Source organism: Hyperolius riggenbachi, chromosome 9, assembly GCF_040937935.1.
Source record: "Hyperolius riggenbachi isolate aHypRig1 chromosome 9, aHypRig1.pri, whole genome shotgun sequence".
Taxonomy (NCBI): Eukaryota; Metazoa; Chordata; class Amphibia; order Anura; family Hyperoliidae; genus Hyperolius; species Hyperolius riggenbachi.
The window spans coordinates 3052738-3071200 of NC_090654.1; positions in this window are offsets into that span (position 1 = coordinate 3052738).

Consider the following 18463-nt stretch of genomic DNA (forward strand, 5'->3'; position numbering starts at 1 on the left):
GTACTCACACACACACACAGTACACACTACACACACGTATACACAACAGCACCAGGGTGTCACGGACGGTTGCGTCCTGTAACCGCCCGTGAAGGAAAGCGATCGCGCTCGATCGCTCTGCATCGATTGCGCTTCAATCGATGCGATCTGGGTTGAGTGTGTAGGGGCAGCTGCAGTCCCTTCTCACTCAAGAGAGAGAGCACCAGCAGGCTGGATTGCTCTTTTGATATGCTAATGAGCCTAATCTGCCTGGAGGGCCCTGGCTTCAAGCTGTGCTGCTGGCCATCCATCAGGTACAAGGTGACAAGCATCCTGGCAGAAGCAATCTAGCTGGGGGGAAAGCCAGACCCACTGGCTCCCTCACTGCAGGGGAGATGACACCTAGCTGGCTGCCCCAAACTTCAAAGAAGCCTTTGCCTGGGAATAACCTCTGTCTCATAGCCATATCTATAACTTCCCAGATCTGTCATATTTCTGGGGTTCCTAAGGTGGCAGCAGTGCCAAACGTGGGGGAAGGGTAGCATGAGCCCCGGTGCTGGTTCTGAGGAAGTTTCAGAACATTCTGAGGTAAGGACTACCAGTTAGGCAGTCTCAAAATGCCCTAATGGTACCACAGGGGTCCCACCCCTCATGTTTGGTATCAGACTGCTGGGTACATCGAGGCAGATCTGGAAATATTAGTAAATCTGCCCTGACCTGTACGGTTCTGTGAGATAGAGCCCATATATGGGTAGATATGATTTCTAGCCCCAGTACAAGAGGAGGGCTCATCTCATCTTTGAAGGAGGTGTATAGCTCCCCGCCCTCACTCCCTCCTACTGAAGCAGGGGCATAAGAATGGCTGAGGACTAAAACTCAGTGTCCTCCACACTGAACCATCTTGCACTCATCAGATGCCAGCTTGAGGATATGCTGGCATCCACCTGGTCTGAACTCTGAACTCTGGACTTTGAAACCAAGGACTTTATGATTCTTCCCACAATAAGGACATCTTTCCAGGAACTAAGTATTTTTTTGCCCTTCTTTTATTTTTCATACTGGCTATTACTGTTTTCATAATTGTTGATTTTCATAATTGTCTGTATATATTAATTATTTATATTGCGTGAATAAACGACTTTCTCCAAGTCATTCACTTTCCGCTACCCTGCTTATCAGCACACACAGAAATGATCCCGGGTCTCTGAAGATACGCTACTGTTTGTTTGTTGTTGGCTAGACAGAATATCGTGTGTTTAACCGTTTTATTCGCAGGATTAGTCAGTCAGGTAGTGGGCCCCACGGTCCCATAGTAACCGCGGTGGTGGCAGTTTACTCTGAACCAGTAGGTGACGTTGTAATCACCCGTGTCTCACAGGCTCCCTTCTGAGTTGTCTGCGGCTAATTCTTAACGGTTCCTGCGCATTGACTGCGACCAGAGTTCGCACGATCTGTGCGCTGGCACCGTTTAGAAGGCTAAGTGCGGTCAGCCATTGAGGGCTCCTGTGACAGTGGTAGGCAGCGGTGAGACCTGTGTTGTGCTGAAAGTATCTGCGATAGCGCTAGCGCTATCGAGAAACGAACTAATTCGTTGGTGTAGCTGGAAGGCAATATATTTTTTATATATACAGAGAGACTGTGTAGCCAGTACCCCTCCCCAAAAGTTTTATTTTATTTGGCATGGAAATGTCCGGGAACTACCAGAACATGTGCCTAGCAGACCTGGAAAATCTTTGCGAAGAGAGGGGCATTGGCATCCTCCGCAAGACAAAACGGGACCTGATGGCCGACTTGTCCAGATGGGATACCCAGCAACTGCGGGAGCCGGGAGTGTCCGCTGAGGTGGATACCAGCCCATCTGACAATCAAGGGGAACCAGAGGCTGAAGATCTTAGGCGTACAGAGGTTGAGCATCCTGCGGGCCCTGTTGCAACAGTTACGCCAGAGACTGTCAGTATGAACCCCAATCCCAGAGTTTCTGACATTACTCGCCCGGAACTGGCCAGTACTGGACTGTCCAGGGGTGCTGACCCGGTAATGCAGCAGGCATTACAAAAGCTGATGGAGACTGACCTGGACAAGTACATGCAGTACATGGAAGCCCGCGAGGAACGGGAGCGCCAATCTGCAGAGGCGCGGGAGAGACGACAGCATGAGCTCGACATGGCAAAGGTTCAACAGGCCAGCCGGAGTTCACCGCCCAGCCTCCCTGCGGAAGGAGCTGCAGCACCCGTAAGTGCGAAATTTAAATTTGCCAATATTGAAAAAGACACTGACATTGACTTGTTTTTGCGGTCTTTTGAAAAAGCATGCCGTCAGTATCGTCTGTCCCAAGACCAGTGGGCCAGACATCTGACACCTTTGCTGCGCTACAAAGCGCTTGATGCCTTCGCAGAATTGCCTGCGGAGAAGGATAATGATTATGCTGCTATAAAAGACGCTATCATTACTAAGTACCAGCTGACGCCAGAAGCCTATCGGAAAAAGTTCAGGGCCTGGCAGAAAAAGTCTTCTGATTCGTACCGAGATGTGGTCAGCAGCTTGCTCACCACACTCCGCCAGTGGACACTAGGCCTCACCAAAGGGTCTTATGGCGTCCTGGAGGACTTGATAGTCCTGGAACAATTTCTGAACATTTGCCCTGCTGATGTACGACAATTTGTGCTAGAACGCAAGCCGGCTTCAGCAACTGTCGCTGCAGACCTTGCTGAGACTTTTGCAACTACCCGGGTGGCTGATACACGCAGAGCTGTCCCATCCAGCTGGAGAGGAGGTCAGCCCAATACCTCGGCAGACCCTCCTGCCCCTGTGAGCCGTCCGCCACAGAGGCCACCCAGCGCAGCTGCTGCACCCAGGCCTGCAGCGCCTGGAGAGGTCACCTGTCACTACTGCCGCCAGCCCGGACACATGAAATTCGACTGTCCGGAGCGGAGACAGACACCACCAGCACCTGGATCATCTGCATCACCTGCACCTCACCCACAGCAGAGGCAACCCGCCAGCGAACCACAGCCTGGATCATCAGATTTTGTCCTGTTTGCACGCGGACAGGAAATCCGCGACCGAACCGACCAGCAGCAACTTGTTAGAGTGAACGGCAAAGTTGTCACCGGATTTCGAGACACCGGAGCTGACATCACGTTAGTTCACTCACATCTTGTGCCAAAGGAGAGCATCAGCTCCAGCCGATCCCTTGCCCTTACTGGAGTAGAGGGCACCCTTTTCCACATAGCCCACGCAAGAGTGAAGCTGGATTGGGGAGTGGGAGGGGTCCACGAAAGGGTTGTTGGGGTTATGAAGGATCTCCCAGTCCCTGTGTTGCTGGGGACTGATTTGGGCAAGCTTGTGTCCTACTATGAACCTGCCACGACCGCCTTGTCGCTCACGGAAGGAGACGGACTCTCCACCCACCACCAGGTACTTTATACACTTGGGGGAGCACCAGGGGGAGGTGGGTTGAATGTGCCCAGTTCAAGGGTACCAGGTTCAATAGTGCCTGCTTCAAAGGCACCTGAGTTTGATGTACAGACTGTCTGTTGTGATGATGCTGTAACTGTACCTGAGTTTACTGTACAACCTGTCTGTAATGAAAAAATGTCTATACCTGTCAATGTCATTACTGCATGCAATGATGATTTGAGTAATGTCCGTCTGTGCCATTCTGACAGTGTACCGGTGCTAGCAGTACCGCGCAGCTGCACTGCTCAGAACCTGGGCTCAGAACAGGTGGAGGGGGTTCCGGCCTCCTCCCCCTCCTCTGACCGCAGGGATGAGACCTTTCAGCCGCTGGCCTCGTGTGACATGAGCCAGTTGGCTGAAACTGACAGCGCCGTATTCTCAGCTGCACTACAAAGTGACCCAAGCCTGGAGGTGCTCAGGCAGCAAGCCGCTGAGCCCCTCGCAGACGGGGCCGCTTTCAAGGTGTACTGGGAAGGTGGGAGACTGTACAGTGAGTCTGCACAGCCCCCTACAGGTAGATCCCCCGCGAATACCAAATGGCTTGTGGTCCCGAGTGCGTTCAGGGGACATGTGCTGAAATCCGCACATGGTAATCCTCTGACCGGGCACTCGGGTGTCCGCAAGACACTCGCCGGTATTCGGAAACAGTTTTATTGGCCCCGGATGAACAGGGATGTAGCCAACTACTGCAGGGCATGTGCCGTCTGTCAGGAGCTGGGAAGGTCCAGGGATTCCCGCGGGGTTCCCTTAGGTCCACAGCCACTCAGCAGGGGAACCCTGCGTGGGCTGGCTGTTGACCTAACCAACCCACTGCCCGTTGTCCGCAGTCCCGGCAGACACCACGTCCGACTGCAGTGGCGCAAACGCCCTGTCCAGAACGGTCCATGTTGGTTCAACACAAAGCAGGCAGCCGACACCAAAACGCCGACGGGCTATCCCGTTGCAACGGGGAACTAGATCAGACATCGCAGGTTAGCGGCAACGACACACATCTTGCTGATGCATGTCTATCTGCCTTCTCCCCAGGGGGGGCTGTCACGGACGGTTGCGTCCTGTAACCGCCCGTGAAGGAAAGCGATCGCGCTCGATCGCTCTGCATCGATTGCGCTTCAATCGATGCGATCTGGGTTGAGTGTGTAGGGGCAGCTGCAGTCCCTTCTCACTCAAGAGAGAGAGCACCAGCAGGCTGGATTGCTCTTTTGATATGCTAATGAGCCTAATCTGCCTGGAGGGCCCTGGCTTCAAGCTGTGCTGCTGGCCATCCATCAGGTACAAGGTGACAAGCATCCTGGCAGAAGCAATCTAGCTGGGGGGAAAGCCAGACCCACTGGCTCCCTCACTGCAGGGGAGATGACACCTAGCTGGCTGCCCCAAACTTCAAAGAAGCCTTTGCCTGGGAATAACCTCTGTCTCATAGCCATATCTATAACTTCCCAGATCTGTCATATTTCTGGGGTTCCTAAGGTGGCAGCAGTGCCAAACGTGGGGGAAGGGTAGCATGAGCCCCGGTGCTGGTTCTGAGGAAGTTTCAGAACATTCTGAGGTAAGGACTACCAGTTAGGCAGTCTCAAAATGCCCTAATGGTACCACAGGGGTCCCACCCCTCATGTTTGGTATCAGACTGCTGGGTACATCGAGGCAGATCTGGAAATATTAGTAAATCTGCCCTGACCTGTACGGTTCTGTGAGATAGAGCCCATATATGGGTAGATATGATTTCTAGCCCCAGTACAAGAGGAGGGCTCATCTCATCTTTGAAGGAGGTGTATAGCTCCCCGCCCTCACTCCCTCCTACTGAAGCAGGGGCATAAGAATGGCTGAGGACTAAAACTCAGTGTCCTCCACACTGAACCATCTTGCACTCATCAGATGCCAGCTTGAGGATATGCTGGCATCCACCTGGTCTGAACTCTGAACTCTGGACTTTGAAACCAAGGACTTTATGATTCTTCCCACAATAAGGACATCTTTCCAGGAACTAAGTATTTTTTTGCCCTTCTTTTATTTTTCATACTGGCTATTACTGTTTTCATAATTGTTGATTTTCATAATTGTCTGTATATATTAATTATTTATATTGCGTGAATAAACGACTTTCTCCAAGTCATTCACTTTCCGCTACCCTGCTTATCAGCACACACAGAAATGATCCCGGGTCTCTGAAGATACGCTACTGTTTGTTTGTTGTTGGCTAGACAGAATATCGTGTGTTTAACCGTTTTATTCGCAGGATTAGTCAGTCAGGTAGTGGGCCCCACGGTCCCATAGTAACCGCGGTGGTGGCAGTTTACTCTGAACCAGTAGGTGACGTTGTAATCACCCGTGTCTCACAGGCTCCCTTCTGAGTTGTCTGCGGCTAATTCTTAACGGTTCCTGCGCATTGACTGCGACCAGAGTTCGCACGATCTGTGCGCTGGCACCGTTTAGAAGGCTAAGTGCGGTCAGCCATTGAGGGCTCCTGTGACACAGGGGTTTTGCCACATTGCATGTTATTTACACATTACACAGGAATATTATATCTGTATATTTATGTGCTACTCATTTCAGCATCAATGTGCTCTTCATGTATAATGTGCTCAGTATGTCGCCATTGGCAGTAAAGTTTTATGCATTGCACAGACGTTTTGGCAATATTCATTTTTTATCACGTCCTCTGTCCTGCGTCTCCTCTGTCCTGCATCTCCTCTGTCCTGCCTCTCCTCTGTCCTGCCTCTCCTCTGTCCTGCGTCTCCTCAGTCCAGAGTCTCCTCTGTCCTGAGTCTCCTCTGTCCTGCGTCTCTACTGTCCTGCGTCTTCTCTGTCCTGCATCTCCTCTGTCCTGCGTCTCCTCTGTCCTGCGTCTCCTCCGTCCTCTGTCCTGTATCTCCTCTGTCCTGCATCTCCTCTGTCCTGCCTCTCCTCTGTCCTGTGTCTCCTCAGTCCTGCGTCTCCTCAGTCCTTAGTCTTCTCTGTCCTAAGTCTCCTCTGTCCTGCCTCTCCTCTGTCCGGAGTCTCCTTTGTCCTGCCTCTCCTCTGACCTGCCTCTCCTCTGTCATGCCTCTCTTTTGTCCTGCAACTTCTCTGTCCTGCCTCCTCTGTCCTGTGTCTCCTCTGTCCTGTGTCTCATCTGTCCTGTGTCTCCTCTGTCCTGCATCTCATCTGCCCTGCCTCTCCTCTGTCCTGCGTCTCCTCTGTCCAGCATCTCCTCTGTCCAGAGTCTCTTCAGTCCAGTGTCTCCTCAGTCCTTAGTCTTCTCTGTCCTGAGTTTCCTCTGTCCTGCCTCTCCTCTGTCCTACGTCTCCTCTGTGCTGCCTCTCCTCTGTCCTGCCTCTCTCTGTCCTGAGTTTCCACTGTACTGCTTCTCCTCTCTCCTGCCTCTCCTCTGTCCTGAGTCTCCACTGTACTGCCTCTCCTCTGTTCTTCCTCTCCTTTGTCCTGCGTCTCCTCTGTCCTGCCTCTCCTCTGTCCTGCGTCTCCTCTGTGCTGCATCTCCTTTGTCCTGCATCTCCTCTATCCTGCGTCTCCATTGTCCTGCTTCTCCTCTGTCCTGCCTCTTTTCTGTGTCTCCTCAGTCCTGTTTTTGCTCTGTCCAGCCTCTCCTCTGTCCTACCTCTCCTCTGTCCTGCGTCTCCTCTGTCCTGCGTCTCCTCCGTCCTGCGTCTCCTCAGTCCTGCATCTCCTCTGTCCTGCATCTCCTCTGTCCTGTGTCTCCTCAGTCCTGTGTCTCCTCAGTCCTGTGTCTCCTCTGTTTTGAGTCTCCTCTGTCTTGCGTCTCCTCTGTCCTGCATCTCCTCTGTCCCGCCTCTCTTCTGTCCTGTGTCTACTCTGTCCTGCGTCTCCTCTTTCCTGCGTCTCCTCTGTCCAGAGTCTCCACTGTCCTACATATCCTCAGTCCAGAGTCTCCTCAGTCCTGCGTCTCCACTGTCCTGCATCTTCTCAGTCCTGTGTCTCCTCTGTCCTGCGTCTCCTCTGTCCTGCGTCTCCTCTGTCCTGCGTCTCCTCTGTCCTACATATCCTCAGTCCAGAGTCTCCTCAGTCCTGCATCTCCTCTGTCCTGCATATCCTCAGTCCAGAGTCTCCTCAGTTCTTCCTTAGTCTCCTCTGTCCTGAGTCTCCTCTGTCCTGCTTCTCCTCGGCCCTGCCTCTCTTCTGTCCTGCCTCTCTTCTGTCCTGCCTCTCTTCTGTCCTGCCTCTCCTCAGTCCTGCCTCTCCTCAGTCCTGCCTCTCCTCTGTCCTGCGTCTCCTCTGTCCTGCCTCTCCTCTATCCTGAGTCTTCTCATTCCTGTATCTCCAGTTTCTCCTCTGTCCCGTGTCTCTCTTCTATCCTGTATCATCAGGAAATGTGTGTGTGTGTGTGTGTGTGTATGTGGCGTGTGTGTGTGTGTACAGTGTGTGTGTGTGTACAGTGTGTGTGTGTACAGTGTGTGTGTGTACGTGTGTGTGTGTGTGTGTGTGTGGGTGTGTGTGTGTGTGTGTGTGTGTGTGTGTGTGTGTGTGTGTGTGTGTGTGTGTGGTGTGGGTGTACAGTGTGTGTGCATGGTGCGGGTGTGTATGTGTGTGTACGGTGTGTGTGTGTATGTGTTAGTATGTGTGTGTGTGTGTGTATGTATAGTGTGTGTGTGTGTGTGTGTTTGTATGGGTGTGTTTGTATGGGTGTGTGTGTATATATGTGTGTGTGTGTGTATGTGTGCTGATTATATGTACTATGCTGTTCAGTGTGTGTGTGTGTGTTGTATGTGTGTGTGTGTGCTGTTTATATGTATTATGCCGTTCAGTGTGTGTGTGTGTATACTGTATATATATATATATATATATATACATACTATGCTGTTCAGTGTGTGTGTGTGTGTGTGTGTGTGTATACTGTATATAGGTACTATGCTGTTTAGTGTGTGTGTGTGTGTGTGTGTGTGTGTGTGTGTGTGTGTGTGTGTGTGTGTGTGTGTGTGTGTGTGTGTGTTTGGTGTGTGTGTTTGGTGTGTGTGTGTGTGTGTGTGTGTGTGTGTGTGTGTGTGTGTGTGTGTGTGTGTGTGTGTGTGTGTGTGTGTATGTATGTGTGTACGTATGTGTGTACGTATGTGTGTATGTGTGCATGTGTGTGTATGTGTGCTGTTTATATGTACTATGCTGTTCAGCGTGTGTGTGTGTGTCTGTGTGTGTGTGTGTGTGTGTATACTGTATATATGTACTATGCTGTGTGTGTGTGTGTGTACGTATGTGTGCATGTGTGTGCTGTTTATATGTACTATGCTGTTCAGCGTGTGTGTGTGTGCGTGTGTGTGTGTGTATACTGTATATATGTACTATGCTGTGTGTGTGTGTGTGTACGTATGTGTGCATGTGTGTGCTGTTTATATGTACTATGCTGTTCAGCGTGTGTGTGTGTGTGTGTGTGTGTGTGTGCCTGTGTGTGTGTGTTTGTGTGTATACTGTATACTGTATATGTACGATTCTGTCCAGAGAAGCCACCAGAGACAAAGGCGAGTGATATGGCGGAAGCAGCGAGTGACGGTCTTGTTATCATTAAATGTAAGGAAGTCGGAGGATCATTTCCAGGGTAAACAATCCATTTCCTCTCTAGGTCGCATCCCAGATAAAATTAGAGAGAAGGTGGAACGAGGTTTGGTCTTTAGGGACGAAACATATTGTCCTCATAGGAAAACCAGTGAGATCTGAGATAACAGGTCAATGTGGCAAAGCCTGGGATTCCCATAATGCAATGCTTTTCCCATAATGCAATGCTTTATGAAAACGGTATGTGGTGTCTGACACACAGGCCACTAAGGTGACTGCATAGAGTCTTCACGTTCAGAGAGTCCATGTCTACCACCAATGTCATCAGTACCACCAGCGAACAACTAACCTCTCCAGATCATCAAACTCTAATGCATTATGAACATGGTATGATGTATCTGACACCCAGGCCTCTCTGCAGAGTATTCACCCTCAGAGAGTCCATGTCTACCACCAATGCCATCAGTGCCACCAGCCAATGCTAACCTGTCCAGATCTTCATACTCTGAGCAAAGGAATACATCTTGTGGAAGGGGAAGCAGTTTACATTTCATATTTTTTTCTACTTCATGTACTGATAAGAATTGTGCTTGAAACAATACAACACGAGCTTATTTTCCCAGTTGCTATGGAGAGGTGTCAGCTATTCATAAATCATTTTTTCTTCTCTGAGTGATTGTTGTTTAACAGCCTCTTCTGGAACCATTCTCCGAAGATCAGAATGATTCAGCAATTCCTAAAAGAACATTCTTCCCTTCTCTGTAACGTTAGGTAATGAGTAACAAAACCAGCGTATCAAGGTGTTTCCAGCCACTCTGGCTTCACGTGCTACTGCTTACCGAGGGTTTAACCTGTTCACTTCCCAGCCATACCACCACCCAGAGCCCAGGGCCGAAAACAACTACCAGGGCCACTGACCTCACCAAAACACAAGAGAAACAGGCTTCAAGTGCTACTGCTTACCGAGCGTTTAACCCGTTCACTTCCCAGCCATACCACAACCCAGAGCCAAGGCCGACAACAACCACCACCCAGAGCCAAGGCCGACAACAACCACAACCCAGAGCCAAGGCCGAAAACAACTACCAGGGCCACTGACCTCACCAAAACACAAGAGAAACAGGCTTCAAGTGCTACTGCTTACCGAGCGTTTAACCCGTTCACTTCCCAGCCATACAACCCAGAGCCAAGGCCGACAACAACCACCACGGGGTACTGACCACCACCACCCAGAGCTATGGTGGAGCCTGGCTCTCCTGCCTATCCTGCCTGCAGCCACACCCCCTGTACTGCCCACTGCACTACAAAGCTATGGAGCCTGCCTCTTCTGCCTATCCTGCCTGCAGCCACACACCCTGTACTGCCCACTTCACTACAAAGCTATGGAGCCTCCCTCTCCTGCCTGAAGCCACACCCCCTGTACTGCCCACTGCACTACAAAGCTATGGAGCCTGGCTCTCCTGCCTATCCTGCCTGCAGCCACACCCCCTGTACTGCCCACTGCACTACAAAGCTATGGAGCCTGCCTCTTCTGCCTATCCTGCCTGCAGCCACACACCCTGTACTGCCCACTGCACTACAAAGCTATGGAGCCTCCCTCTCCTGCCTGAAGCCACACCCCCTGTACTGCCCACTGCACTACAAAGCTATGGAGCCTGGCTCTCCTGCCTATCCTGCCTGCAGCCACATCCCTGTACTGTCCACTGCACTACAAAGCTATGGGGCCTCCCTCTCCTGCCTATCCTGCCTGCAGCCACACACCCCCTGTACTGCCCACTGCACTAGAAAGCTATGGAGCCTCCCTCTCCTGCCTGCAGCCACACACCCTGTACTGCCCACTGCTCTACAAAACTATGGAGCCTCCCTCTCCTGCCTGCAGCCACACACTCTGTACTACCCACTGCACTACAAAGCTATGGGGCATGGCTCTCCTGCCTATCCTGCCTGCAGCCACACAACTTGTACTGCCCACTGCACTACAAAGCTATGGAGCCTGGCTCTCCTGCCTGCAGCCACACCCCCTGTACTGCCCACTGCACTACAAAGCTATGGAGCCTCGCTCTCCTGCCTATCCTGCCTGCAGCCACACACCCTGTACTGCCCACTGCACTACAAAGCTATGGAGCCTGGCTCTCCTGCCTATCCTGCCTGCAGCCACACACCCTGTACTACCCACTGCACTACAAAGCTATGGAGCCGCTCTCCTGTCTATCCTGCCTGCAGCCACATACCCTGTACTGCCCACTGCACTACAAAGCTATGGATCCGCTCTCCTGCCTATCCTGCCTGCAGCCACACACCCTGTACTGCCCACTGCACTACAAAGCTATGGAGCCTGGCTCTCCTGCCTGCAGCCACACACCCTGTACTGCCCACTGCACTACAAAGCTATGGAGCCTCCCCATCCTGCCTATCCTGCCTGCAGCCAAACACCCTGTACTGCCCACTGCACTACAAAGATATGGAGCCTCCCTCTCCTGCCTATCCTGCCTGCAGCCACACCCCCTGTACTGCCCCCTGCACTACAAAGCTATGGAGCCTCGCTCTCCTGCCTATCCTGCCTGCAGCCACACCCCCTGTACTGCCCACTGCACTACAAAGCTATGGAGTCTCATCTCCTGCCTATCCTGCCTGCAGCCACACACCCTGTACTGCCCCCTGCACTACAAAGCTATGGAGCGGCTCTCCTGCCTATCCTGCCTGCAGCCACACACCCTGTACTGCCCACTGCACTACAAAGCTATGGAGCCTCCCTCTCCTGCCTGCAGCCACACACCCTGTACTGCCCACTGCACTACAAAGCTATGGAGCCTCCCTCTCCTGTCTGCAGTCACACACCCTGTACTGCCCACTGCACTATAAAGCTATGGAGCCTGGCTCTCCTTCCTATCCTACCTGCAGCCATACACCCTGTACTGCCCACTGCACTACAAAGCTATGGAGCCTGGCTCTCCTGCCTGCAGCCGCACACCATGTACTGCCCACTGCACTACAAAGCTATGGAGCCTCGCTCTCCTGCCTATCCTGCCTGCAGCCACACCCCCTGTACTGCCCACTGCACTACAAAGCTATGGAGCCTCCCTCTCCTGCCTATCCTGCCTGCAGCCGCACACCCTGTACTGCCCACTGCACTACAAAGCTATGGACCCTTCCTCTCCTGCCTATCCTGCCTGCAGCCACACACCCTGTACTGCCCACTGCACTACAAAGCTATGGTGGAGCCTGTCTCTCCTGCCTATCCTGCCTGCAGCCACACCCCCTGTACTGCCCCCTGCACTACAAAGCTATGGACCCTTCCTCTCCTGCCTATCCTGCCTGCAGCCACACACCCTGTACTGCCCACTGCACTACAAAGCTATGGAGCCTCGCTCTCCTGCCGATCCTGCCTGCAGCCACACACCCTGTACTGCCCACTGCACTACAAAACAATGGAGCCCGGCTCTCCTTCCTATCCTGCCTGCAGCCACACACCCTGTACTGCCCACTGCACTACAAAGCTATGGAGCCTGGCTCTCCTGCTTATCCTGCCTGCAGCCACACACCCTGTACTGCCCACTGCACTACAAAACAATGGAGCCCGGCTCTCCTTCCTATCCTGCCTGCAGCCACACACCCTGTACTGCCCACTGCACTACAAAGCTATGGAGCCTGGCTCTCCTGCTTATCCTGCCTGCAGCCACACCCACTGTACTGCTCACTGCACTACAAAGCTATGGAGCCTCGCTCTCCTGCTTATCCTGCCTGCAGCCACACCCACTGTACTGCTCACTGCACTACAAAGCTATGGAGCCTCGCTCTCCTGCCTATCCTGCCTGCAGCCACACACCCTGTACTGCCCACTGCACTACAAAGCTATGGAGCCTCGCTCTCCTGCCTATCCTGCCTGCAGCCACACCCCCTGTACTGCCCACTGCACTACAAAGCTATGGAGCCTCGCTCTCCTGCCTATCCTGCCTCCAGCCACACCCCCTGTACTGCCCACTGCACTACAAAGCTATGGTGGAGCCTGGCTCTCCGGCCTGCAGCCACCCACCCTGTACTGCCCACTGCACTACAAAGCTATGGAGTCTCGCTCTCCTGCCTATCCTGCCTGCAGCCACACACCCTGTACTGCCCACTGCACTACAAAGCTATGGAGCCTCACCTGCCTATCCTGCCTGCAGTCACACACCCTGTACTGCCCACTGCACTACAAAGCTATGGAGCGGCTCTCCTGCTTATCCTGCCTGCAGGCACACACCCTGTACTGCCCACTGCACTACAAAGCTATGGAGCCTCTCCTGCCTATCCTGCCTGCAACCACACACCCTGTACTGCCCACTGCACTACAAAGCTATGGAGCGGTTCTCCTGCTTATCCTGCCTGCAGGCACACACCCTGTACTGCCCACTGCACTACAAAGCTATGGAGCCTCTCCTGCCTATCCTGCCTGCAACCACACACCCTGTACTGCCCACTGCACTACAAAGCTATGGAGCCTCTCCTGCCTATCCTGCCTGCAGCCACACACCCTGTACTGCCCACTGCACTACAAAGCTATGGAGCCTCCCTTTCCTGCCTATCCTGCCTGCAGCCACACACCCTGTACTGCCCACTGCACTACAAAGCTCGGGAGCCTCGCTCTCCTGCCTATCCTGCCTGCAGCCACACACCCTGTACTGCCCACTGCACTACAAAGCTATGGTGGAGCCTGGCTCTCCTGCCTGCAGCCACACACCCTGTACTGCCCACTGCACTACAAAGCTCGGGAGCCGCTCTCCTGCCTATCCTGCCTGCACATTTTAAGTTCCTTGTCATTTGATCTCAGTGATTTTCCTATAAAAGAGAAAAGCCGAGAGCCCAATATAGTGTAGTATGTATTGGATCAGATGGGGGGAGAAATAAGGTGGGTAAGTATTATACTCACAAACATGGGTTACCGCTCAGGTAACCACTGTATACGCAGGTGGGGAGATTAGACCTGTCCCCACTCAGGATTAAGATGTCGCTCTCTGAAGAAGGAAAAAAAGGGTTTGGTCACCCTTCCACCAAGGGTGGAGTATCTTGATTCAATGGATATACAGAGGCGCCAAAAGAGTAAAAAAGCATAAAATGGTTAAAATATTTTGGTGGTGGTGGTGGACCAGCCACTCAAAAAAGGACTTGAAACTGTCGCTTGGGTACAAACAGTTTATTCACATACTCCACGAAAAATATTGCAACGCGTTTCACGGGCAAGGTCCCGCTTCATCAGGCATTCAGACACGGGAGTAATACACTAGCGTCGATCTGGTATACGTTCGGCACCTCTGCCCGTGAAACGCGTTGCAATATTTTTCGTGGAGTATGTGAATAAACTGTTTGTACCCAAGCGACAGTTTCAAGTCCTTTTTTGAGTGGCTGGTCCACCACCACCACCAAAATATTTTAACCATTTTATGCTTTTTTACTCTTTTGGCGCCTCTGTATATCCATTGAATCAGTGATTTTCCTGTTCCTATAATACTAGTCCGGATCATAGTGTTTATGCTTCATCTCTTTCCAGGTATTTTTAGTTTAAGACTAGTTTTCTCCACTAGGGGGCGCTGTCATATTTACATTGACATTCTCAACCAGGAATAATTATTTCTGTTTCAATATATATTTTATTGACTTATAATCAGGGTAATTACAACAAGGTATAACATTGCATTCAATTCAGAACAGTAGCTGGAACATGGCTCTTTCAGAACTTAAGCCGCTTACAAATTCAAATTTTTTAACAATTGGTATAACTATAACCAGGGGACCACCTGGGTTAGGATCATCTGTTGTGATATTTCTGAGGAAGAGGCTACTTCTGGATTAGGTAGGCAGGTGGGTACCTGGATAGTGTATCGGGCAGTTCTGGGATGCTTATGTCAGAGAGAGTTCTGTGTAACGGTTGTTTGTGCTTGGCCTTATATTCAGCTTGTCTGGTGCTGCACCCATGTTACTGGGTACAGCCTTATTCATAGTTATCATTGTGATTGAGGTTGTAGTTGTTGGGTTCACAGATTAGGTCTTAAAATTAGATTGGGTGTTTACTGGAGGGTTTACATCTGGTCTTAGGGCGACCTAGGTTGGGTGTTTGGCTGTTTAGGTTGGGGTCCCCTAGTGGGTTCCACAGGGTTATTGGTAGACGGAGAGTGGTAGTGTTATTTTGTGTTGTGACGTCATACGGAGGAGAGCATGGCTTGCTTATAGGTACTAGAGTCTTGGAATTCATACCATGTGGCCCATATGAGTGATATTTTGTCGGCTTTGTCTTGGGCTAGTAAGATGTTTTCTACTATTTCTTTAATTTTTTCCACTCTCTGTATCCATTGTTTAAAGGTTGGGGTAGTTGCGGATTTCCAGAGAGTTGGAATGAGCGCCCTGGCTGCGTTAATTAGGATTGGGATTGAGGTCGTTTTATAGGTTTTTAGTGAGTCGTGGGTTCCATGTAGTAAGAATGATTCTGGATTGAAGTGGAGATTAGCACCGGTGATCTGGTTGATCGTGTGGTGGATTTTAGTCCAGTAGGAGTGTAGCATGGGGCAATCCCAAGCTATATGTTTGAGGTCGGCTTTATTGGTTTGACATCTCCAGCAAGTGTGTTGGGCATTGGGAAAGATTTTTTGAAGCTTTGCTGGGGTGCGGTACCAGGATGTGAGGAATTTGTAGTTTTGTTCCTGGGCTAGGACATTAAGGGAGGACTTATGGGCCTTAATGTAGAGTTGTTCCCATTGGGTGTCTGATAACTGTTTGCCTAGAGCTTGGTGCCATTCCTTTTGAAAAGGAAGAAGGATTTGGGTGTCTACTGGACTGAGTAAATTATATAGCCAGGAAATAGTGTGTCTCTGGTGTTCTTGTGATCTACATTTTAGATCAAAAGCAGTGTAGTTAAGCCTTAAGTTGGTTGTTGGCCTTATTGATAAAATGTAGTGTTTTATTTGCTGATATGACCACTCAGAAATCTGATTTGGCGCCGTTAAGTTTTTGCATTGTTGGTAGGGGGTTACTCTAGTATTAGTTAAAAAATCTCCTATTGTGGGTGGATTTGAGGTGGTCCATCCTTTCAGATAATCTTTACCCAGTCCAGGTATGAAATCTGGGTTGTGGCGTAGGGGGGTCATAGGTCCCTTTGGATGGGATAAAGAGTATTGCTTAGAGGCTTTTCGAAAGGTTTTTAGAGAGGCAGTTATAAGGGGGTGGGAGGTGGGCATTTTGGCTTTTGGGTTAGGCGGGCACCAGGGTAAACTAGCTATTTGGGGTTCCACAAAGGCTTGTTCAAGACTCACCCAGTCCTTGGTGTCTGTGTGTACAGACCAGTCAATGATTCTGGTAAGTTGTGAGGCCATATGGTATGTTTTAAAGTTTGGGAGGGCTATTCCTCCGTCCAGTTTTGTTCTCCTCAGTGTAGAAACTGCAATGCGTGGTCGTGTTTTGGCCCATATGAATTGGTGGAGTTGCTTGTGTAGATTTTTAAAAAAGGCGGGTGGGAGGTGTATAGGGAGGGCCTGACTGATATATAAGAACTTAGGTAGAATCGACATTTTTGCAGCCGCCACTCTGCCAAACCAGGATAGAGAGGTGATCGGGTTCCATTCCTCTAGGAGTGTCCCTAGGTTTTGTCCCAGGGGTGCATAGTTTAGTTTATACAAGTCCTCTAGTCTGGAAGGGAGTTTAATCCCTAAATATGCTATTGACTCTGGGTCCCATTGGAAGGGGAAGAAATTTTGGCATGTTTCAAGAGTTTGGGGCGATAGCGACACGTTGAGGACAAAAGACTTAGAGTAATTTATTTTCAGATTTGATATATTACCAAAGTAGGTGAAGGCTGATATTAAATTTCTGAGGGAGTTCACTGGATCAGTTAAGAAGAACAGCAAGTCATCAGCAAAAGCTGCGATTTTATATTCTGATTTGCCCACTGTGACTCCTTTCACTTCTGGGTTGTCTCTTATCATGTTTAAGAAGGGTTCCAGAGTCAAGACATAGATGAGGGGTGACAGGGGGCATCCCTGTCGGGTCCCGTTTTTCAGGGTAAAGGATTCTGATAGTGTCCCATTTACAAGGACTCTGGCGGATGGATTAGAGTATAAGAGTGTCATCCAGGATTGTATTGTCGGGCCCAGCCCCAGGTTGGACAGGACTGCAAACATATAGTCCCATGCGACCCTGTCAAATGCTTTCTCGGCATCCGTGGAGAGAAACATTCCCTCCACTGGATGCCGAGAGAGCCAAGAGTTAATCCCAATCGCTTTAATGGTGTTGTCCCGTGCTTCTCTTCCCATTACAAATCCCACCTGATCATTGTTGATCTTTTCTGCAATTATTTCTTGAAGCCTTACGGCCAATATTCTTGCTAATATTTTGGCGTCCAAATTCAGCAGGGATATTGGCCGGTAGCTTTGGCAGAGGCTGGGGTCTTTCCCTGGTTTGGGGATGACCGTGATGTGGGCTTCAAGCAGCTGTTTGGATGGGGATGTCCCAGGAGGGAGGCCATTGAATGCTCGTAAAAATGGGGTTGCAAGAGCGGCAGCATAAGATTTATAATATTGTGAGGTTAAAGCGGAATATAACCCTGCATTTCAACTTTGCTCTAAAACATTATTTACAGCATATTATATGCAAAAAGCATTTTTTTTTTACTAGACCAGCATTGGAAGGGTTAAACACAGAGGTTTTAAGTTCCGTGCAGACATTCAGATGGATACATTCTATTTAGTTAGTGTGTAACTGTTTATCAATAGATACATCTCTTTGGCTGTCCTCCAAGCTCCTTCTCAGTGAGAGAGATGAGTCATAATAAACACATATTTGTAAACAAAAAGTATCTAACTCAAGTTCGGATTCGGTTGCAGAAATCTCTAGGGACTTTAAAGCCCTGTGTAACCCTTCCAATGCTGGTCTAGTAAAAAAAAAAATGCTGGTTGCATATAATATACTGTAAATAATGTTTTAGAGCAAAGTTGAAATGCAGGGTTATATTCCGCTTTAAGCCATCTGGGCCGGGACTTTTCCCTGGTTTTTGTGCTTTGATTGCTGCTAGAAATTCCAGCTCTGAGATGTTGTTGTCTAGCTCTTTCTGTTGGTCTAGAGTGATAGGTGTGAAGCCGTGTTTTGATAGAAAAGTGTTGATGGCTTCCTCCCGTGATGTCTGACTGGAGAGAGAGCTAGAGTTGTCGTTTAGATTGTATAGTTGGGAATAGTACGTACTGAAAGTGTTGGAGATTTCAGGCAGAATATGGCACATTTTCCCATAAGGGTCTTTAATTTGGTGTACTGCTCGGTTTGCTTGCCGCTTCCTAAGTAGTCTGGCAAGTAGAGGGCCTGCTTTATTGCTATACTCGTAGTCTGGAGCATAAATTTGCGTTTGTGTTCCCTGTTTAGATAGGTTGATAGCTCTTCCCTTAAGAGGGTGAGTTCCTTTAGGGTTTTTTGGAGGAGTGATTTCTTATGCTGCTGCTCAAGGTTGTGGATCTTGGAGATGAGAGAGTTGTATCTCTCTAAGTTCTCTCTTTTTTTCTGGGCCCCCTGTCTGAGAAGT